At 34.2% G+C, this 20,807-nt stretch overlaps 1 long non-coding RNA gene across 1 annotated transcript in view; it reads left to right on the top strand.

The window, feature by feature from the left end:
* Positions 1-20,807, top strand: part of LOC134758394 (uncharacterized) — a 61,134-nt gene that overhangs the window by 36,882 nt on the left and 3,445 nt on the right. The gene's annotated exons all lie outside the window — the stretch shown is intronic.

Here is a 20,807-nt window from a genome sequence, read left to right on the forward strand (position 1 = left end):
AATTGGAGACCATTGTTTTAAGTGAAGTAACTCAGGAATAGAAAACCAAACCACATATGTTCTCACTCATAAGTGAGAGCTAAGCTATAAGGATGCAAAGGCATAAGAATGATACAATGAACTTTGGGGACTAGGGGAAAGGGTGGGAGGGGGTGAGGGATAAAAGACTACACATTGTGTAGTGTACACTGCTCAGGTGAATGCACCAAAGTCTCAGAAGTCACCACTAAAGAACTTCTTCATGTAACCAAACACCACCTGTTCCTCAAAAACCTATTGAAATAATAAATAAGATAAATGATGTTCTGTAACCATGGTTCTGTGAATTATTTCAGGGGAAGAATCTACCACCCTATTAGCATTACTTGGCAAAAACAATTAGATTTATAACTTGGTTAGGATGGAGCCAGGTGTGTAGGGAGAGAAGTGATTCAATAGTTAAAACTGGAATGTGTCTATGTGACAACTCATTATAAGTGAAACCCACCACAAGCCAGCCTTGAACTTGCTGAATCCAAGACATGTTACACACATACCAATGGTGGTTTGAAACACAAAGTGCATTCTGTGTGATCCAGCTGTGGGAGTACAAAGAACTGTATCTGATATGGCTGAACCCTTTTTAATTCAAATTATTCTCCTGCTGCCACTGTACTGTATCCTTCATCTGTAATGAAACTATTTTATGAGAATAAATAATTTGATTCCCCTGAGCCCTTTCAGCAATAACTTAGCGTGACTAATGCATAATTATGCAATTAATACACAAGGAATAGAGTGAAGTTTATATCCAGTGAAGCAGATCTTAAAGTATTAATGCTATTGGAAAAAAATTTAGACATGCAAGAAATCAGGGAATATTGTAATCACAAATCCCTTCCAGAAGAATCAACTAGGAGATAAACTTCACCAAGGACATAACTGGAAAAACTTTTTCATGAAAAGACTCATAGTGAGCAATCTATGTATTTAATTGCATATCTAAGATTGAAATAAAGGTAAGAATATTGTTGAAATAAAAGAATGTAAATCCTGTATGTTCTGAGAAAGAAATAATACAACCTAAACAAAATGGAAAGAGAGGAGAAAAGGGAAAGTAGAATAAGATCATTAATTGTTGTGTAGGAAATAGGAAGACTCAAGGATGCCATTTAAAACTGGCAAACAATATAGTAAGAGGTTACATAAGAAAGGGAGCTATTGAGGCACTAGAGAATTTGTAAATATATGTTACCCACAATTAAAAAAAAGGGTCTTCCTAAATAACAAAAGAAAAATTTAAGAAAAAAGATGGGTCAAGCGGAAAAAGAAGTACAGTAAATATAGCATAGTATAAACAGAAACAATAAAATAATGTGACAGAGTACAGACAAACATATCAGTCTCATCAATATACATGAATGGGCTTAACTCACATATTAAAAGCAATGACATTTTATAAAAACCCAAAATTACAACTATATACAAGAGGTACAAGTGAAAGTAGTTGAAAAAGTGTTTAAAAGTGGGGAAATCATTGACAAAGATTCTAAGATATAGATTACCTAAACAATAGACCAATAAGAGAGATTTTATGGATGTTTTCTAACACTAGCCTGATAATAGAGAATATCTCTTCTTCTCAAGTGCACGTGAAACATTCACAAAATTTCATCATATAATAGTTCCTTTAAAAACACTAGTGTCAGAAAGTAGAAATATTATAAAAAGTACTTTTTTTTATAAGGCAATAACACTAGAAGTTACAAGAAAAGGGATTGAGAAACACAGGGCCCTTTCTTTCTTTCTTTTTTTTTTTAAACTTATGTCCATACTTTCTTCAGGTTTTCTTAGTTTTGTTTTTGTTTTTGTTTATTTATTTATTTATTTTTTTATTATACTTTAAGTTTTAGGGTACATGTGCACAATGTGCAGGTTAGTTACATATGTACACATGTGCCATGTTGGTGTGCCGCACCCATTAACTCGTCATTTAACATCAGGTATATCTCCTAATGCTATCCCTCCCCCCTCCTGCCACCCCACAACAGGCCCTAGTGTGTGATGTTCCCCTTCCTGTGTCCATGTGTTCTCATTGTTCAATTCCCACCTATGAGTGAGAACATGCGGTGTACAGGGCCCTTGCATCTGGAAATTTTTCAACTTGCTCTTAAGCAACACAAGGATGACAGTGGAAATATAAAAACAAGACATAAATATTCCGAATAGTGATAATAAAACAGTGCATACCAGAATACAAACTGTTTCCAAGTTACAATGGTTCAACCATTTTTCAACTTTATGGTGGTGTGAAAGTGATAGCCATTCATTAGAAACCATGCTCCAGGATGGGCACAGTGGGTCACGCCTGTAATCCTAGCACTTTGGGAGGCCGAGGAAGGCAGATCATGAGGTCGAGAGATCAAGACCATCCTGGCCAACATGGTGAAACCCCGTCTCTCCTAAAAATATAAAAATTAGCTGGGCATTGTGGTGCGTGCCTGTAATCCCAGCTATTTGGGAGGCTGAGGCAGGAGAATCACTTGAACCAGGGAGTCGGAGGTGTTGCAGTGAGCCAAGATAGCACCACTGCCTCTAGCCTGGCAACAGGGTGAGACTCCATCTCAAAAAAAAGAAAGAAACCCTACTCTGAATTTTGAATTTTGATATTTTCCTGGACTACCAATATGTGGCACAATGCTCTCTCACAATCTTGTGCAACAGCGGTGAGCTGCAGCTTCCAGTCAGCCAAATGATAATAAAGGTAGATAATCCATCTTGATATCTTCCTGAAGAACATAATGCCTGCCTACCATCAACAGGCATCAATACTTTCTACCAGCTATTCTCAACCCTCATCATCGGAAGAGACAGACACTGACTGTGTCAAAGTATTAGTCCCATCATTCAGCAATTAACTTTAGCTCAATGCTTCAAAAATTCTTCAGGCCCTGTGTAATTTCAGCTACGTACATTAATGATGAGTACCCATACAACCATTCTGTTTCTTATTTTCAGTACCATATTTAATAAATATCAGTTATTCAATACTTTATTTAGACATTTTGTTAGATTATTTTGACCCACTGAAGTCTAATCTAAATGTTCTGAGCATGTTCAAAGTAAGCTAAGCTAACCTATAATTTTCGGTGTGCTAAATGCATTTTTAACTTATGATATTTTCAGTTTACGGGGGTTTGTTGAGACATAACGTCATCATACATCAAGGAGCATCTGTATATGGGATATAGTTAAAGCAGTGATCAGAGGAAAAACTATAGCCTTAACACATTTATTAATAAAAGTGTAGGAATTAAATTATCAGCTGAAAAATGTAAAAAGTATCTAAAAGAGTAAGCAGAAAGTACAAGAAAGAACCCAAAGTAGAAAAAAGTGAAAATTAATAAAATAAGAAGCCAAAAACAGATCCAATCAGTAAACCAAAAATCTTGTTCTTTAAACAAATCAACAAAGTTGACAAAAAATTAGATCTTTTAATCATGAATAAAAAAAAGAGAAAGCACAAAAATGAATAAGGAATGGTGAGAGAAATAACTATTGATAATCAACAAATAAAAAATCATTAAAAACAATGTTGTTCACATCTATGAAAAACATTGAAAGCTAGAGGGAATGGGTAATTTTCCAGAAAAATACAATTCACCACAATTGACTTCAAAAAAAAAAACAGAAGTACAGCACTTATGTGAGCAATTTCCATAGAGAAATACAGTTGTCATGGAATTATAACACACACACAAACACTAGGTTTAGATGTCTTCACAGAGAATTCCACCAAACCTTTAGAAATCAGATCATCCAAAGGCAAATTAACAACCCTCAGCCATTTGAGGCAAAATATTACAATTGAGGCAAGATATACTGTACTGAAAGCTTGAGGAAAAAGCATGAGAGAAAGTCCCTTTGGGAAATTCGAATATTCAAAAGTGTTTACATGTAATGAAAACTTTGGAAATCCATGAGCATGGCCAAGGTGGGACACATGCTCAGAAAAGGCCTGAGAAGACACTAATAATTCACCTTTAGTAATTCCTAGGCTCACGGCAAAAAAAAATGAAGGCCAAGGCAGAATTATATATGGCTTGGCTAAGTGTTGAGGGAGCCCCAATACAGAGTCAGTAAGCAAAGTCTGGGAGAGGTTTTTCATATTTTTTTTCTTTTTTGGCTCCTTGCAGTCAAGGAAATCATTTTTAAATCACTAAATGCTAAATGAACACAAGCTAAAGGAACTGAGCCTTCAAACAGCAAACATAAAAAAGAATGCAGATATTAAAAAACCAGTTTACAAAAGTTACTAAGCAAATAAAAACTACATCCCACAGTGGGTAACAAAAATAACCTTGAAGAGGGGGAAAATTTGGTTTCCAGAATAAACACATTGTACTATCCAAAATGTCCAGTTTTCAACAAAAATTAAGAAGCATGCAAATAAACACAAAAGTATGGCCCATTTACAGAAGAAATAAATGAGACTCTCCCTGAGTAAGCACAGATATTGGAAATATTAGACAAAAACTTTATATAACTGTCTTAAATAAACTTAAAGAGCTAAAGAAACCCAAGAGAATGACATATGAATAAATAGGAAATGTGAATTTTTTAAAAAGTACAAAAAAATTCTGAGGCTGAAAAGTACAATAACTAAGTAAAAAGTTACTTTTTACTTGGGGTTCCAATGGAAGATTTGAGCAGGTGGAAAAAAGAATCAGTGAACTTGATAGATCAAATGAAATGATTCATTCTGAAGAGCAGGAAAACGAAAGAATGACAACAAAAAAGAATAGAGCCTAAAGACCTGTGTAACAACATCAAGAATGCCTGCATACAGAATCCTGGTGGGGAGTGAGGGGCAGGAAGACTATTTGAAGAAATGTGTTTGAAAGCTCCCCAAATTTCACTAAAGACAAATATACACATTCAAAAAGCTCAGTGAACTTCATCAAGGAAATATACAAAGATATTCACACCAAGACACACTATGTTTCAAATTGTCAAAAGGCAAAGTAAATGTTTGAAAGCAGCAAGAGAAAGGCAATGCATCATTTACAAAGGATCCTCAATAAATCTGACAGCAGATAGCACATTATAAGCCATGGATGCCAGAAGAGCTTAGGAGAAAGGCAACACATCATTTACAAAGGATCCTCAGTAAGTTTGACAGCAGAGAGCTCATTATAAACCATGGATGCCAGAAGAGCTTAGGATGACATTTTAAAGTTCTGAAAGAAAAAAACACTGTCAACCAAAAATTCTATAACCTGGAATATGCCCCTTCAAGTATTAAGGATAAATTACACATTCCCAGATTAAAAAAAAAAAAGAAGAGAGGGAGAGAGAGAGAAAAAGAAAGAAAGAAAGAAAGAAAGAAAGAAAGAAAGAAAGAAAGAAAGAAAGAAAAAAAGAAAAGAAAAGAAAGAAAAGAAAAGGAAAGGAAAGGAAGAAAAAGAAAAGCAAGCAAGCAAGCGAGCTTTAAAAGTTCGTGTTTGGTAGGCTGTACTTCAAGATACACTTTAAAAAAAAAGACTCCTTCAGATACAAACTAAAAAACACTAGAAAGTAACTCAAAACCACATAAAGAAATAACTCCAGTAAAGGTAACTACATAGGTAAATATAAAAGCAATTATCACATTTTTTGTAAGTCTTTTTTAATATTCTATATAAGTTTTAAAACAAATGCGTAAAATAATGACTATAAATCTATGTTAATGGAGCATGATGTATAAAGATGTGGTTTGTGAAATTAACAACATAAAGAAATTCATAGGAAACTAAATAATAATACAGATTTTGTATACTATTGAAGTTGTTTCAATTTATGCTAAATTGTTCCAAATTAAGAATGTTAATTGTAAATCCCCATGGTAACCACTAAGTTAATATCTTTTGAAAATACAGAAAAGGAACGCAGAGGGTAAACACAGTGATATGCTACAAAATAGCAACTTAACACAAAAGAAGGTGATAATTGAGGAAATTAGGAACAAAGGAGGTATAAGACATACAGAAAACAAAAGCAAAATGGTAGGAGTAAGCCCCTCTTTATCAGTAATGACATTAAATACAAATGAATTAAACTCTCCAATCCAAAGAAAGAGATTGACAGAATGGATTTTTTAAAAATGATCCAACTGTATTGTCCACAAGATACTCACTTTAGATCAAAATACACAACGAGTTGAAATGAAAGGATGGGAGAAAATATTCCATGTAAGTAATAACCAAAGGAGATCTGAGGCAAATATACTTATATCAGACAAAATAGACTTTAAGTCAAAAACTGTTACAAAATACAAAGAACAGTATATATTGATTTCAAAATTAAACAAGAAGATATAACAATTATAAATATATGTACACCAACTAACACGGCTCCAAAATATATAATGTAACCATTGAGAGAATTAAAGGGACAGACAATTCCACGAAAATTGTTGGGCATTTTAAAATCCAACTTTAAATAAAGGATAAAGCATCTAGAGCAAATATCAAGGGAGGAATTAGAGGATTTGAATAAAACTATAAGCAATAACTATAGGTAACACTTCTCTCAAAAACTGCAGAATACACATTCTTCTCAAGTAAACATGGAACATTCTCCAGCATAGATGATATGTTAGGCCATAAGATAAGCTCAATAAACTTAAAAAGATTGAAATCATGCAAAGTATCTTCACTGACCACAATGGAATGAAATAAGATATCAATAACAAAAGAAAAACTAGAAAATTTACAAATATTTGGAAATTAAACAACACAGTATTCACCAACCAATGAATCAAAGAACAAATCATGAGGGAAATTAGAAAATGTTTAGAGATGATTGAAAACAAAGATATAACAAGATGGGTGTGATATATCAAAAGCAGTGCTCAGAGTTGTAACACCTACATTTTAAAAAAGAAACATGTCAAATCAATAACCAAACTTTACTCAATAAACCATAAAAGGAAGAGCAAACAAAATCCAGAGCTAGCAGAAGGAAGGAAATAAAGATTAGAGCAGAGATAAATGAAATTGAGAATTAAAAAATTATAGAGATCAACAAAACTAAAAGTTGGTTCTTTTAAAATATCAATAAAATTAATATACTTTTACATAGACTAAGCAAAACATCTCTATTCAGCTGACTTTTTTTACAAGGGAGCCAACATTATTCAGTGGGGAATAATAGCTTTTTCAACAAAAAGTGCTGGGAATACTGAATATTCATATGCAAAAAAAATGAAGCTGGACCCCTACCTCACATTATATACAAAATCTAGATTGGATCAATAATGTAAATATAAGAGTGAAAACCATACATGCTTAGAAGAAAACATGGAAATAAAACATTGCTGTGGATTGGCAATGCGTTCTTAGATAATACACCAAAAATACAAGCATGAAACAAACAAATGTAGCCAAAATGTACCAGAATCTGAAAACATGTATTATCTATGAAGAATTAGAGGGGAATTTGGTGAAAGAAATATGGGAGAATGGGACATTGCTCTGTGAATGCTTTTGTGAATAATTGTACATTTTTAATTAAGTTAATCTTTTACACTCTCAAAGTGTGATATTAAGCAAGCAAAGATAAGTTATTACAAGACTCTAAAACCGAATGCAATGAGAAACAAGTGAATCCAAATATATTTCAAACGAATGAATGACATAATCAAACTTAAGAGGAAAATAATAATTAATCTGATGAATTTTTGACTGTTCTCTTATTTCAAATTGACTTTTGAACATACTTTGACTACATACCATTGCTTGAAAAAATAAAATATCTGCAAAAAATTATTAAATCTTCATGATAGGCTTTTTTCTTTTTATATTAGTATAAATATAACAATTCTGAAACAAATGTATATGCATTGTAAGATTAAGCCAATGAGTAAATATTAATATATTTGTATTGCTAGAACCCCAGATTCTCACTGTGAAAGGACAGAGATACAGATATGGAATAAGACAAGGAAAGAAGCAGCCCACTGAGTTACATTAGAATCAATATTATCAACATAAATATGCAATGTGCTCTTTCATATGCTCTTTCCTTCTCTTAAAAAAATATATAATATGTGCATATACTATATGCATAGACACACGTGTGTCTATACATATCCTATCTATACATATTGAGGATTAACAGGTGCTAGTAGAAAATATTAACTTTCTTTGTATTAACAGGTGTTAGTAGAAAGTAGTAGTAGGTGCTAAGATAAAAGTCATAATTAAACCTCCTGGTGAATGAACACAGCATCACCTACAATCTTACCAAAAATAGAATCAAGCACGTGTCCTACTCAAACCTCTGGATTCAACTGTCATTTGGATAAAACGCAAAGGATAGTGAAAATGTCGATCTTCACTGAGAGTCTAACCCGCAAAATTCACAGTGTGGACATCAAGTGACAAAAATCCCAAATTTTTCAACAAATATATTGTATGGGAAAGAAAACTTTGAAAAGAAACCTGTATGTTAGAAGAGATTTTAAAAATATGACAAATGAAAAAAAATGGGCAAGACTAAATCATAGTGTCTTGGAATGCATACACGAAGGATACAGCCGTGAAAATGCAAGGACGTCTCTATTGTAACAGTCATGTTTATCATTACTTTTCAGGAGAAAGGTGGCTGCAATTGAGGAGAGTCACATGCAGGACTTCAGGGCTGGCAAAGTCCTATATCTTGACTTATGTGATGATTACAGGGATGTTTACAAAAATCAAACTATAAGTTTGTTTTGTGCCATGTTTTGTATTGTGTGTGTGTGTGTGTGTGTGTGTTGTTTTTCAACTTAAAAATAAATAAAAGCAAAACCAAGGCTTCATTATCAAGTAGCACAAAGTCTCCAATCTATAACCTCCTTTGTCTGGATATCTGCATTTAACTACCATTGCCAGAGCTAATCCTGACAATGCATTCATATTTTTAACACTGAAACACAGTAAACAGGGAAAATTTTTCTCCTCTAAAACAGGGCATCTTCAAGGCAATCAGAACAACTCAGAAAGTTTCTGTCTGTTGCATAAAACTCCCCTGTGCAAAGAGTTACACAAAATGCTGTCATAGTAAAGGTAGTTAACTAACGGCACTAATTGTTCTTGGGCAGTGGCCAAGTGGAACTTCAGAGACCTGGCACTGCCAGCCAGAAATCACTTGTCACGGGAATTGTCTCCTGGAATCACTTTGGTTGTCCCAGGGTAACGTAGGGAAAGTGGTTAATGGGTCACTTGGGGGTGGCATCTTCATCAGTAAATCACATTTACTTCCTCCTACTAAGAATTTTATTTTTGGCCATGAAGCCAAAAGTCAGCTCTTAAATAACAAGGGAAGCAAATAATCATTGAATAAAAATAGCAGAAAGAAAAAGCTGTGCAAATAAATTTATGTTTTTAATTTTTTATATATGTATATTTTTATCATACTTTAAGTTCTAGGGTACATGTGCACAATGTGCAGGAAAAAAAATTTATGTTTTTCAAATTTATTCTACATTATGAATTCTACATTAGAAAAATAAACCACAGCCTCATCACAGGCACTTAAATACACTGAAGCTGCCAAAACGATCTACCGTTTTGCCTACCTACTTATCAACTTCCTCATAGCAAACTGGGAGAAAAAAGCAATGGAATGAATAAAATGATAGCCACAAAAATCTAGGTGGGAGAAATACTTATTATATGTCCATAAAAAATTTTAATTAATGCAAAGTGTTAACACCAATGATCGGAGTAATGATCTTACAAATGATAGTTTTAGTCTCAACAGGACTATCCAAAAGTTAATTTTCTATAGTAACAGTTTTTAAATAAAATATCAATTCCTGAAACACATAAAATGGTCCATGAGTATACAACGAGTGAAAAAAACATTCAGAGCAAACATAAATTAAGAAGTATCTAATATTCAAACATAGTCAAAGAGAGGGAGATTTCTGGATAATCACTTAAACCCATGGTTAAACATAAATGCAAATATGTTAATGTTTACCGAATAATTTATCGGTGCCAAGTGGTGTATTAATGATTCATTTTTATTTTTCACTAAATCTTTTCTCTAAAGTTGGTGTAGCCTGCAAGTAAATGCAGGAAATCTGACCTAGAACCTGCACTTCTTACCATTTTGCTCATATTTATTCCCTGTGCATTTTTGTAACATGTATATGTTATATATATATAGAAAGAGAGAGAGGCAGAGATGGAAAGTAATTTATGGAGTTTGATGTTATGTCAGGGTAATTACATGATTATATAATTAACAGAGGTTTCTTTTTAAATCAGCTATATCAATAGAAAAATAAATGTAGGAATCAAGAGACTCATTCTGTCCATCTGTGATAGTTCCATCATGATACTGCATTGTCAAGTCATTGCCCCAAAAATATGGTTTAGCTCAACACTGAGTGACTATAGGAAACCAGAAACCAGGCTGGGTGCTAAAGATGCAAAGATGAATGAGACATCATCTCTGCCGTCCAAAAGCTTACTATCTAGTGGGAGAGTTATACATGTAAGGACAGTAATCTAATAAGAGCTAATAAGTGAAAACGAAGATAAATTAATAATACAAGATTACAGGGAAGGTTTCCAAAGTCAATGAGGCCTCAAATGAGTCTTGAAAGTGTGCAAGGATTAACCAAATGAAGAAATGTGTAAGTTTTTCAAACAAAAAGGAACAGCATGAGCAAATACAAGAAGGCCTAAAATAAAGAGATGTGTAAAGAGGTGTGAGCAGCTTTGTGCTACTGCCTGATAATTAGAAGAATATCGGGAGTAACAAGAGCTATAGAAGAGAGTCACAATTACGGAAAAATATTTATTACATTATAAGAAATTTATAGCATAAGGAATAGTAGGACCATTAAATGTTTTAATAAAGGTGATGCTTCATTTTTTTAATATTTATTTTTATTATACTTTAAGTTCTAGGGTACATGTGCACAACGTGCAGGTTTGTTACATATGTATACATGTGCCATGTTGGTGTGCTGCACCCATTAACTCGTCATTTACATTAGGTATATCTCCTAACGCTATCCCTCCCCCCTCCCCCCACCCCACAACAGTCCCCGGTGTGTGATATTCCCCTTCCTGTGTCCATGTTCTCCTTGTTCAAGTCCCACCTGTGAGTGAAAACATGCGGTGTTTGGTTTTTTGTATTTGAGATAGATGATGCTTTAAATTGACCACTCTAGCTGCATTGCGGGAGGAAAAAAGATTTTAGAACAAGACTAGAAACAGAATAATTAGAAAAATGCAACTACAATGCAGATGAGTGATGATCAAGGTCTGAATTGAATAGTGGAAATAGAGATAAGGAGGCAAATTCAAGAAATGTGTGTTACAGTAAAATTAACATGACCTGGTGTTTGATTGACTCTGTAAAGTGAAAGGAAAGGATGAATAATCAACAAATAATATTTATTCTACCAAATGCCTCCATGCCGCTCTGATGACAGGATAATATGTAAGCTTTTCTGTATCTCAGAAACTATATGACATGACGAAAAGTAAAAAGGGGATGGGGGTAAGGAGGTATCCTGAATTGACTGAGAAATAAGGAGGTATTCCACAGAGAATATAACAAAACATATACTTAGTGTTCAAGGAATAATAAAAAAGTGAACATCTATGTGTCCACCATACAGGATATGAAATAGAACATTTGCCGGCCATGGTGGCTCACACCTGTAATCCCAGTACTTTGGGAGGCCGAGGTGGGAGGATCACTTAAGCCCAGGACACAGCTTGCAGTGAGCCAAGATCACACCATTGTACTCCAGCCTGGGCCACCATGTCTCAGAAAAATAGAAAATAAAAAAACTAGATGTCTTGGAGGATTGGGAACAGAATAGAACTTTCCTAGTGCCTTAGACGCCCATTGGGTGCTCCTTGCCAATTGTGTTCTCCTTTATTTCCTGCTGGATATGACCACTATCCTTCCATTGCATTGTATGTGTTTTTTAATAGACTTTAATGGTTCTCAAATGATGCATTATTTAGTTTGGTTCTTTGAAACTTATACAAATGAAATTATTTTGTAGAAGTTCTTTCACCTTTATCAGAAGGTACTTTCACCTTGATTCAATAATAAGTTTGCATAATACAGCCTTGTTGAATGTTGCTGTAATTTATCCATTCGTATTGCTATATGATATTCTGCTACATGAATATGTCGGACTTCATTCCTCAGATCTATTGTTGATGAACACTTGAAATTTTTCCAGTTTTTAACCATTACAAACAATGCTGCTATGAACATTCTTTTGTAAATCTCCTGGTTCATATGTGCAAGATATCCTCTGGGGTATATACTTAAAAGTAAAATTATTGAGTTATTCAACATTACCATGAAATGCTACACTATTTTTTTAACAATCCTACCAATTTACACTTCTACCATGAACAGATAAGCATTACCATTGGTCTTCATTTGTAGGAACGATATTTGTCTTTTGTTCTGGGGGCTTTGTTTTGTTTTGCTTTGTTTTTTGCTTAGAAGTGCTTTGGCTATTTGGGATATTTTTTTGGCTCCATATGAACTTTAGGATTTTTTTAATTTTGTGAAAAATAACGTTGGTAATTTGATGGGGATTGCATTAACTCTATAGATTGTATGGGTGATATGGTCATTTTAGCTATTGATTTTTCTAATCCATGAGCATGGGATGTTTTTCCATTTGTTTATGTCATCTATAATTTCTTTCATTAGTATTTTGTAGTTCTCCTTGTAGAGATCTTTCATTTATATACTTATGCATTCCTAGGTATTTTTCATGGCTATTGTAAATTCAGTTGAGTTCTTAATTTGGTTCTCAACAAATTAATCTCAACAAACATTCAAACAGCTTGAATGTTTTTGGTGTATAGAAATACAACTGATTTTTGTGGCTTGTTTATCCCAAGACTTTACCAAAGTCGCTTATCAAGTCTAGGAGTCTTCTGAAGACTTTAGGGTTTTCTAGGCCTACAGTCATGTCATCAGTGAGCAGAGATCATTTGACTTCTTTTCTAATTTGTATACCTTTTATTTCTTTCTCCTTTCTGATAGCTCTGGCTAGCACTTCCAGTACTGTGTTGAATAAGGATGATGAAAGTGAACATCCTTGCTTTTCTCCAGTTTCTAGAAGCAACACTTCCAACTTTTGCCCATCCAGGATGACGTTGGCTGTGGCTTTGTCATAGATGACTCATTTTTTGAGGTATACTCCATCTATACCTATATTGTTGAGGGTTTTTATCATAAACAGATGTTGGATTTTATCAAATGCTTATTCTGCATCTAATGAGATGATCATAGGGTTTTTGTTCTCAGTTCCGTTTATGTGGCGAATCATGTCTATTGATTTGTCTATTTTGAACCATTCAAGCACCCCTGGAATAAAGCCCACTTGATCATGATGAATTATCTTTTTGATGCACTGTTGGCTTCAGTTTGCTAAAATTTTGTAGAGTATTTTTACATCTGTGTTGATCAGGGATAAGGATTTGTAGTTTTCTTTTGTGATCTTTTAAAATTTTTCCTTGTTAATTTTACTGCACAGTATTATTTTAATGATGAATAAAGTGTTGAGCTGGACATGTGTACCTTGTTCCTCATGTTGGAATGAAACTGTTTAATATGTCATGATTATTTATAATGTTGAGAGTAGTTTTTGTGTATATATTAAGATATTTACATCAGTTCTCTTCTAATCCTAGTTTGTTGAGTTATTATTACAAACAGTTTCAAATGTGAACAAGTGCTCTTCCCGCAGCTATTGAAATAACCATATTTTTTTCTTTTATTCAGTTAATGTGGTTAATTTCATTTTTTGGTTTTCTAATTTTAAACCATATGTCCTTGAAATTACTGCACTTAGTCACGATGTATTTTTCTTTGGAGTATATTCTTGGATTATATTTGCAAACATTTTTGTTTAGAATTATTATGTAGTATATTAGTCTATAATTTCATTTATTTTAATATCCTTGTATGGTTTTATTATCAAGGATGTACCACCACATAAACAAGTTGGAAAGTGTTATGTCTTCCCAATTCTCTAAAAATATTCATGTAACATTGGCATTATTTCTTTATTAAATATTTGGTAGAAATCATTATTGCACCCACCTGGCCCTGGAGTTCTTTCTACAGTGAAAAAAAATTGTATAAATAAAATTTCTACAATGAAAAAAAACTACTCAGTTTTTCTAGTTTTTTTCTGATCATTTCATAAAAATAGGTGTTTTTCATAGGAACTTGACCATTTCTTATGACTGTCAAATTTATTAATATAGTTTCATATTTTATATTTATTTTATCAGATAAATAAAATTATATATGTTTTTATTTTATTATTATAATATTTTAAGTTTTAGGGTACATATGCACAATGTGCAGGTTAGTTACATATGTGTACATGTGCCATGCTGGTGTGCTGCACCCATTAACTTGTCATTTAGCATTAGGTATATCTCCCAATGCTAACCCTCCCCCCTCCCCCCACCCCACAACAGTCCCCAGAGTGTGACGTTCCCCTTCCTGTGTCCATGTGTTCTCATTGTTCAATTCCCACCTATGAGTGAGAACATGCGGTGTTTGGATTTTTGTCCTTGCGATAGTTTACTGAGAATGATGATTTCCAATTTCATTCATGTCCCTACAAAGGACATGAACTCATCCTTTTTTATGGCTGCATAGTATTCCATGCTGTATATGTGCCACATTTTCTTAATCCAGTCTAGCATTGTTGGACATTTGGCTTGGTTCCAAGTCTTTGCTATTGTGAATAGTGCCGCAATAAACATACATGTGCATGTGTCTTTATAGCAGCATGATTTATAGTCCTTTGGGTATATACCCAGTAATGGGATGGCTGGGTCAAATGGTATTTCTAGTTCTAGATCACTGAGGAATCGCCACGCTGACCTCCACAATGGTTGAACTAGTTTACAATCCCACCAACAGTGTAAAAGTGTTCCTATTTCTCCACATCCTCTCCAGCACCTGTTGTTTCCTGACTTTTTAATGATTGCCATTCTAACTGGTGTGAGATGGTATCTCATTGTGGTTTTGATTTGCATTTCTCTGATGGCCAGTGATGGTGAGCATTTTTTCACGTGTTTTTTGGCTGCATAAATGTCTTCTTTTGAGAAGTGTCTGTTCATGTCCTTTGCCCACTTTTTGATGGGGTTGTTTTTTTCTTGTAAATTTGTTTGAATTCATTGTAGATTCTGGATATTAGCCCTTTGTTAGATGAGTAGGTTGTGAAAATTTTCTCCCATTTTGTAGGTTGCCTGTTCACTGTGATGGTAGTTTCTTTTGCTGTGCAGAAGCTCTTAGGTTAATTAGATCCCATTTGTCAATTTTGGCTTTTGTTGCCATTGCTTTTGGTGTTTTAGACATGAAGTCCTTGCCCATGCCTATGTCCTGAATGGTAATGCCTTGGTTTTCTTCTAGGGTTTTTATGCTTTTAGGTCTAATGTTTAAGTCTTTAATCCATCTTGAATTAATTTTTGTATAAGGTGTAAGGAAGGGATCCAGTTTCATCTTTCTACATATGGCTAGCCAGTTTTCCCAGCACCATTTATTAAATAGGGAATCCTTTCCCCATTGCTTGTTTTTCTCAGGTTTGTCAAAGATCAGATAGTTGTAGATATGTGGCATTATTTCTGAGGGCTGTGTTCTGTTCCATTGATCTATATCTCTGTTTTGGTACCAGTACCATGCTGTTTTGATCACTGTAGCCTTGTAGTATAGTTTGAAGTCAGGTAGCGTGATGCCTCCAGCTCTGTTCTTTTGGCTTAGGATTGACTTGGCAATGAGGGCTCTTTTTGGTTCCATATGAACTTTAAAGTAGTTTTTTCCAATTCTGTGAAGAAAGGCATTGGTAGCTTGATGGGGATGGCATTGAATCTATAAATTACCTTGGGCAGTATGGCCATTTTCACGATATTGATTCTTCCTACCCATGAGCATGGAATGTTCTTCCATTTCTTTGTATCCTCTTTTATTTCATTGAGCAGTGGTTTGTAGTTCTCCTTGAAGAGGTCCTTCATGTCCCTTGTAAGTTGGATTCCTAGGTATTTGATTCTCTTTGAAGCAATTGTGAATGGGAGTTCACTCATGATTTGGCTCTCTGTTTGTCTGTTATTGGTGTATAAGAATGCTTGTGATTTTTGTACATTGATTTTGTATCCTGAGACTTTGCTGAAGTTGCTTATCAGCTTAAGGAGATTTTGGGCTGAGACAATGGGGTTTTCTAGATATACAATCATGTCATCTGCAAACAGGAACAATTTGACTTCCTCTCTTCCTAATTGAATACCCTTTATTTCCTTCTCCTGCCTGATTGCCCTGGCCAGAACTTCCAACACTATGTTGAACAGGAGTGGTGAGAGAGGGCATCCCTGTCTTGTGCCAGTTTTCAAAAGGAATGCTTCCAGTTTTTGCCCATTCAGTATGATATTGGCTGTGGGTTTGTCATAGATAGCTCTTATTATTTTGAGATATGTCCCATCAATACCTAATTTATTGAGAGTTTTTAGCATGAAGGTTGTTGAATTTTGTCAAAGGCCTTTTCTGCATCTATTGAGATAATCATGTGGTTTTTGTCTTTGGTTCTGTTTAAATGCTGGATTACATTTATTGATTTGCGTATATTGAACCAGCCTTGCATCCCAGGGATGAAGCCCACTTGATCATGGTGGATAAGCTTTTTGATGTGCTGCTGGATTCAGTTTGCCAGTATTTTATTGAGGATTTTTGCATCAATGTTCATCAAGGATATTTGTCTAAAATTCTCTTTTTTGGTTGTGTCTCTGCCCGGCTTTGGTATCAGGATGATGCTGACCTCATAAAATGAGTTAGGGAGGATTCCCTCTTTTTCTATTGATTGGAATAGTTTCAGAAGGAATGGTACCAGTTCCTCCTTGTACCTCTGGTAGAATTCAGTTGTGAATCCATCTGGTGCTGGACTCTTTTTGGTTGGTAAGCTATTGATTATTGCCACAATTTCAGAGCCTGTTATTGGTCTATTCAGAGATTCAACTTCTTCCTGGTTTAGTCTTGGGAGGGTGTATGTGTCGAGGAATTTATCCATTTCTTCTAGATTTTCTAGTTTATTTGTGTAGAGGTGTTTGTAGTATTCTCTGATGGTAGTTTGTATTTCTGTGGGAACGGGGGTGATATCCCCTTTATCATTTTTTATTGCGTCTATTTGATTCTTCTCTCTTTTCTTCTTTGTTAGTCTTGCTAGCGGTCTATCAATTTTGTTGATCCTTTCAAAAAACCAGCTCCTGGATTCATTAATTTTTTGAAGGGATTTTTGTGTCTCTATTTCCTTCAGGTCTGCTCTGATGTTAGTTATTTCTTGCCTTCTGCTAGCTTTTGAATGTGTTTGCTCTTGCTTTTCTAGTTCTTTTAATTGTGATGTTAGGGTGTCCATTTTGGATCTTTCCTGCTGTCTCTTGTGGGCATTTAGTGCCATAAATTTCCCTCTACACACTGCTTTGAATGTGTCCCAGAGATTCTGGTATGTTGAAATTATATATGTTTTGAAATATATATTCATTGTAAATTAGCCATGTTAAGCTAACATATGCATTACCTTACATGCTTATCTTTTTTTATGAGAACACTTAAAAATCTACTCTTAGCAATTTTGAAGAATACAAGTACAACCCCTATGGAGAACAGTTTGAAGTCTCCTCAAAAAACTAAAAATAGAGCTACCATGTGGTCCAGCAATCCCATTGATGCATATATACCCTCCAAAAAAGAAATCAGTATATTGAAGAGATATATGCACTCCCATATTTGTTGCAGCACTGTTTACAATAGCGAAGTTATGGAGTCAACCTAAGTGTCCATCAACAGATGAATGAATAAAGAAAATGTGGTACTTATATACAATGGAGTACTATTCAGCCATAAAAAAGAATGAGACCCTGTCATTTGCAACAACATGGATGAAACTGGAGGTCCTTATGTTAAGTGAAATAAGCCAGGCACAAAAAGACAAATACTATGTGTTATCACTTATTTGTCGAATCTAAAAAGCAAACAATTGAACTCATGGAGATAGAGAGTAGAAGGAAGTATACCAGAGGCTGTGAAGGGTAGTGGGGGTTGGGAGAGGTGGGGGATGATTAATGGGTACAAAAAATAGAAAGATTTAATAAGACCTAGTATTTGATAGCACAACAGGGGGATTGCAGTCTAAAATTCAATTATACATTTAAAAATAACTGAAAGAGTATAATTGGATTGTTTATAACACAAGGAATAAATGCTTGAGGGGATGAATATCCAATTTTCCATTATGTACTTATTGTACATTGCATGCCTATACCAAAATATTTCATGTACCCCATAAATGTATATACCTGCTATGTACCCAAAAAAATTAAATTTAAAAACAATACATTGTTATCCACTGTAGTCACCATATTGCACACTAGATCTGTTGAATTCATTCCTCCTGTACAATGCAATTTTGTACCCTTTGACCAACATCTACCCAATCCTCCTGGTAACCCTCATTCTACTCTGTACTTGTATGTGTTCAGCCTTCTTAGACCTCCACATACAAGTGAGATTATGCAGTATTTGGCTTTCTGTGCCTGGATTATTTTACTCAGTATAATGTCCTCCCAGTTCATTCATGTTGTCAACAAATGATACTTTTTTTATTTTTTAAGGTTGTATACTATTCTACTGTGTATGTGTACCACATTTTCTTCATCCACTCATGTGTCGATGGATACTTAAGTTAATTCCACATCTTGGCTGTTGTGAATAATGCTACAATAAATATGGGAGTACAGATAACTCATTGACACACTGATTTGATATCTTTTTAATATATGCCCAGAAATAGCCTTGCTGGATCATATGGTAGTTCTATTTTTAGAGAATCATTTATACTGTCTTTTACAATGGCCGAAATAATTTACATTCTCAACAATTACAAGGTTTTCCTTTTCTCCACATCCTCTCCAACACTTGGTATCTTCTGCCTTTTCTGTAACAGCCATTCTAACGGATGTGAAATAGCATTTTATTGTAGTTTTAATATGCATTTCTCTGATAATCAGTGATAATTAGCATTTTTATATATCTGTTGGCCATTTGTATGTCTTCTTTTGAGAAATGTCTATTTAGATCCTTTGTTAATTTTTCATTAGGGTTACTTGTTTTCTTATTATTGAATTGTTTGAGTTCCTAAGATATTTTGGACATTAGCCTCTTATCAAATGTATAGTTTGCAGATAATTTCTCCCATTTTGTAGGTTATCACTTCACTCTGTTGACTTTCTTTTGCTGTGCAGAAGCTTTTTAGGTTGATGCTATTCCATTTGTGTTTTGTTGCTTTTCTTGCCTGTGCTTTAGAGTCATATCATAAAATATTATTGCCCAGACCAATGTCTTGGAGTTATTCCCCTGTTTTCTTCTAGGAGTTCTATAGCGCTAGGTCTTACATTTAAGTCTAACTTATTTTGAGTTTATATTTTTATATGGTATGAAATAAGGGCCTAATGTCAATCTTGTGGACATTCAGTTTTCTCAACACCATTTTTTGAAGAGACTGTTCTTTCCCCATGTGTGTTCCTGGCACCTTTGTTGAAAGTCAATTGACTATAATATGTAGATTTATTTATGGGCTCTTTATTCTGTGTAATTGGTCTATGTGTCTGCGTTTTTGCCAGTACCATGGTGTTTCAATTGCTATAGCTATGTAGTATAATTTGAAGTCAGGTAATGTGATATCTCCTGCCTTGCTTTTTTTGATCAAGATTATTTTGGCTTTTCAGAGTTTTTTGTGGTTCCATACAGATTTGAGAGTTGTTTTTCTATTTCTGTGGGAAAATGTCACAGGAATTTTGATAGAGATTGCATTCAATATGTACATCACTTTGGATAGTATGGACATTTCAAATATATTACTTTTTCCAATCCATGAACATGAGATATCTTTCCATTTATTTGTGGCTTCTTCAATTGCTTTCATCAATATTTTGTAGTTTTCAGTGTAAAGATCATTCACCTCTCTGTTTAAATTTACATCTAAGTATTTTATTTTTTGTTGCTGTTATAAATAGGATTGTTTTCTTGATTTCTTTTTTTGTATAGTTTGTTGTTGATGTGTAGAAATGCTACTGAATTTTGTATGTTCACATTGTATCCTGCAACTTTACTAAATTCATTTATGAATTCTAAATTTTTTGGCAGAGTTATTGGTGTTTTCTATATATATAAGATCATGTCAACTGCAAACAGAAACAATTTAACTTCTTCCTTTCCAATTTTCATGCCTTTTATTTCTTTCTTTTGCCTAATTGCTCTGGCTAGGACATCCAGTACTATATTGAATAGAAGTTCTGAGAGTGGGCACCCTTGCATGAAGTTTTCCACAACATCTCTTATCTTTTTATTAGCTATATATTAATACGGATGTTTCTTTTTCATCAGGAGTTTGAAAAATATGTCTTTTCTCTATATTGTTCTTAATCAGTCTTCCTAGAAGTATTTCAATTTCAAAAAGTAGCAACAACTGTGGGAGTTCAGTCAGGCTGGTGGGAAAAATTTTAAAGATAGTTATAAGAAATCGACACAAACCTTCATGGAAGGCTGGGGGTGTTGCATAGCTTCAGTAATAGATCTGAATGAAGGCAGCCTAATCCTTCCTTGAGTAAATAGCTTAAAGTAGGTGCAAAGGAACGTAAGGGAGTTTATCTAAATAACTTGTTTACTCATGTGGTCCTGAAGCCAACCTTTGATCATTCACAGGCAGGATGGCTCTCTCTCGGGGGAGGGTGACCAGGTTA

The sequence above is a fragment of the Gorilla gorilla genome, chromosome 3 (assembly GCF_029281585.2).
Source record: "Gorilla gorilla gorilla isolate KB3781 chromosome 3, NHGRI_mGorGor1-v2.1_pri, whole genome shotgun sequence".
Taxonomy (NCBI): Eukaryota; Metazoa; Chordata; class Mammalia; order Primates; family Hominidae; genus Gorilla; species Gorilla gorilla.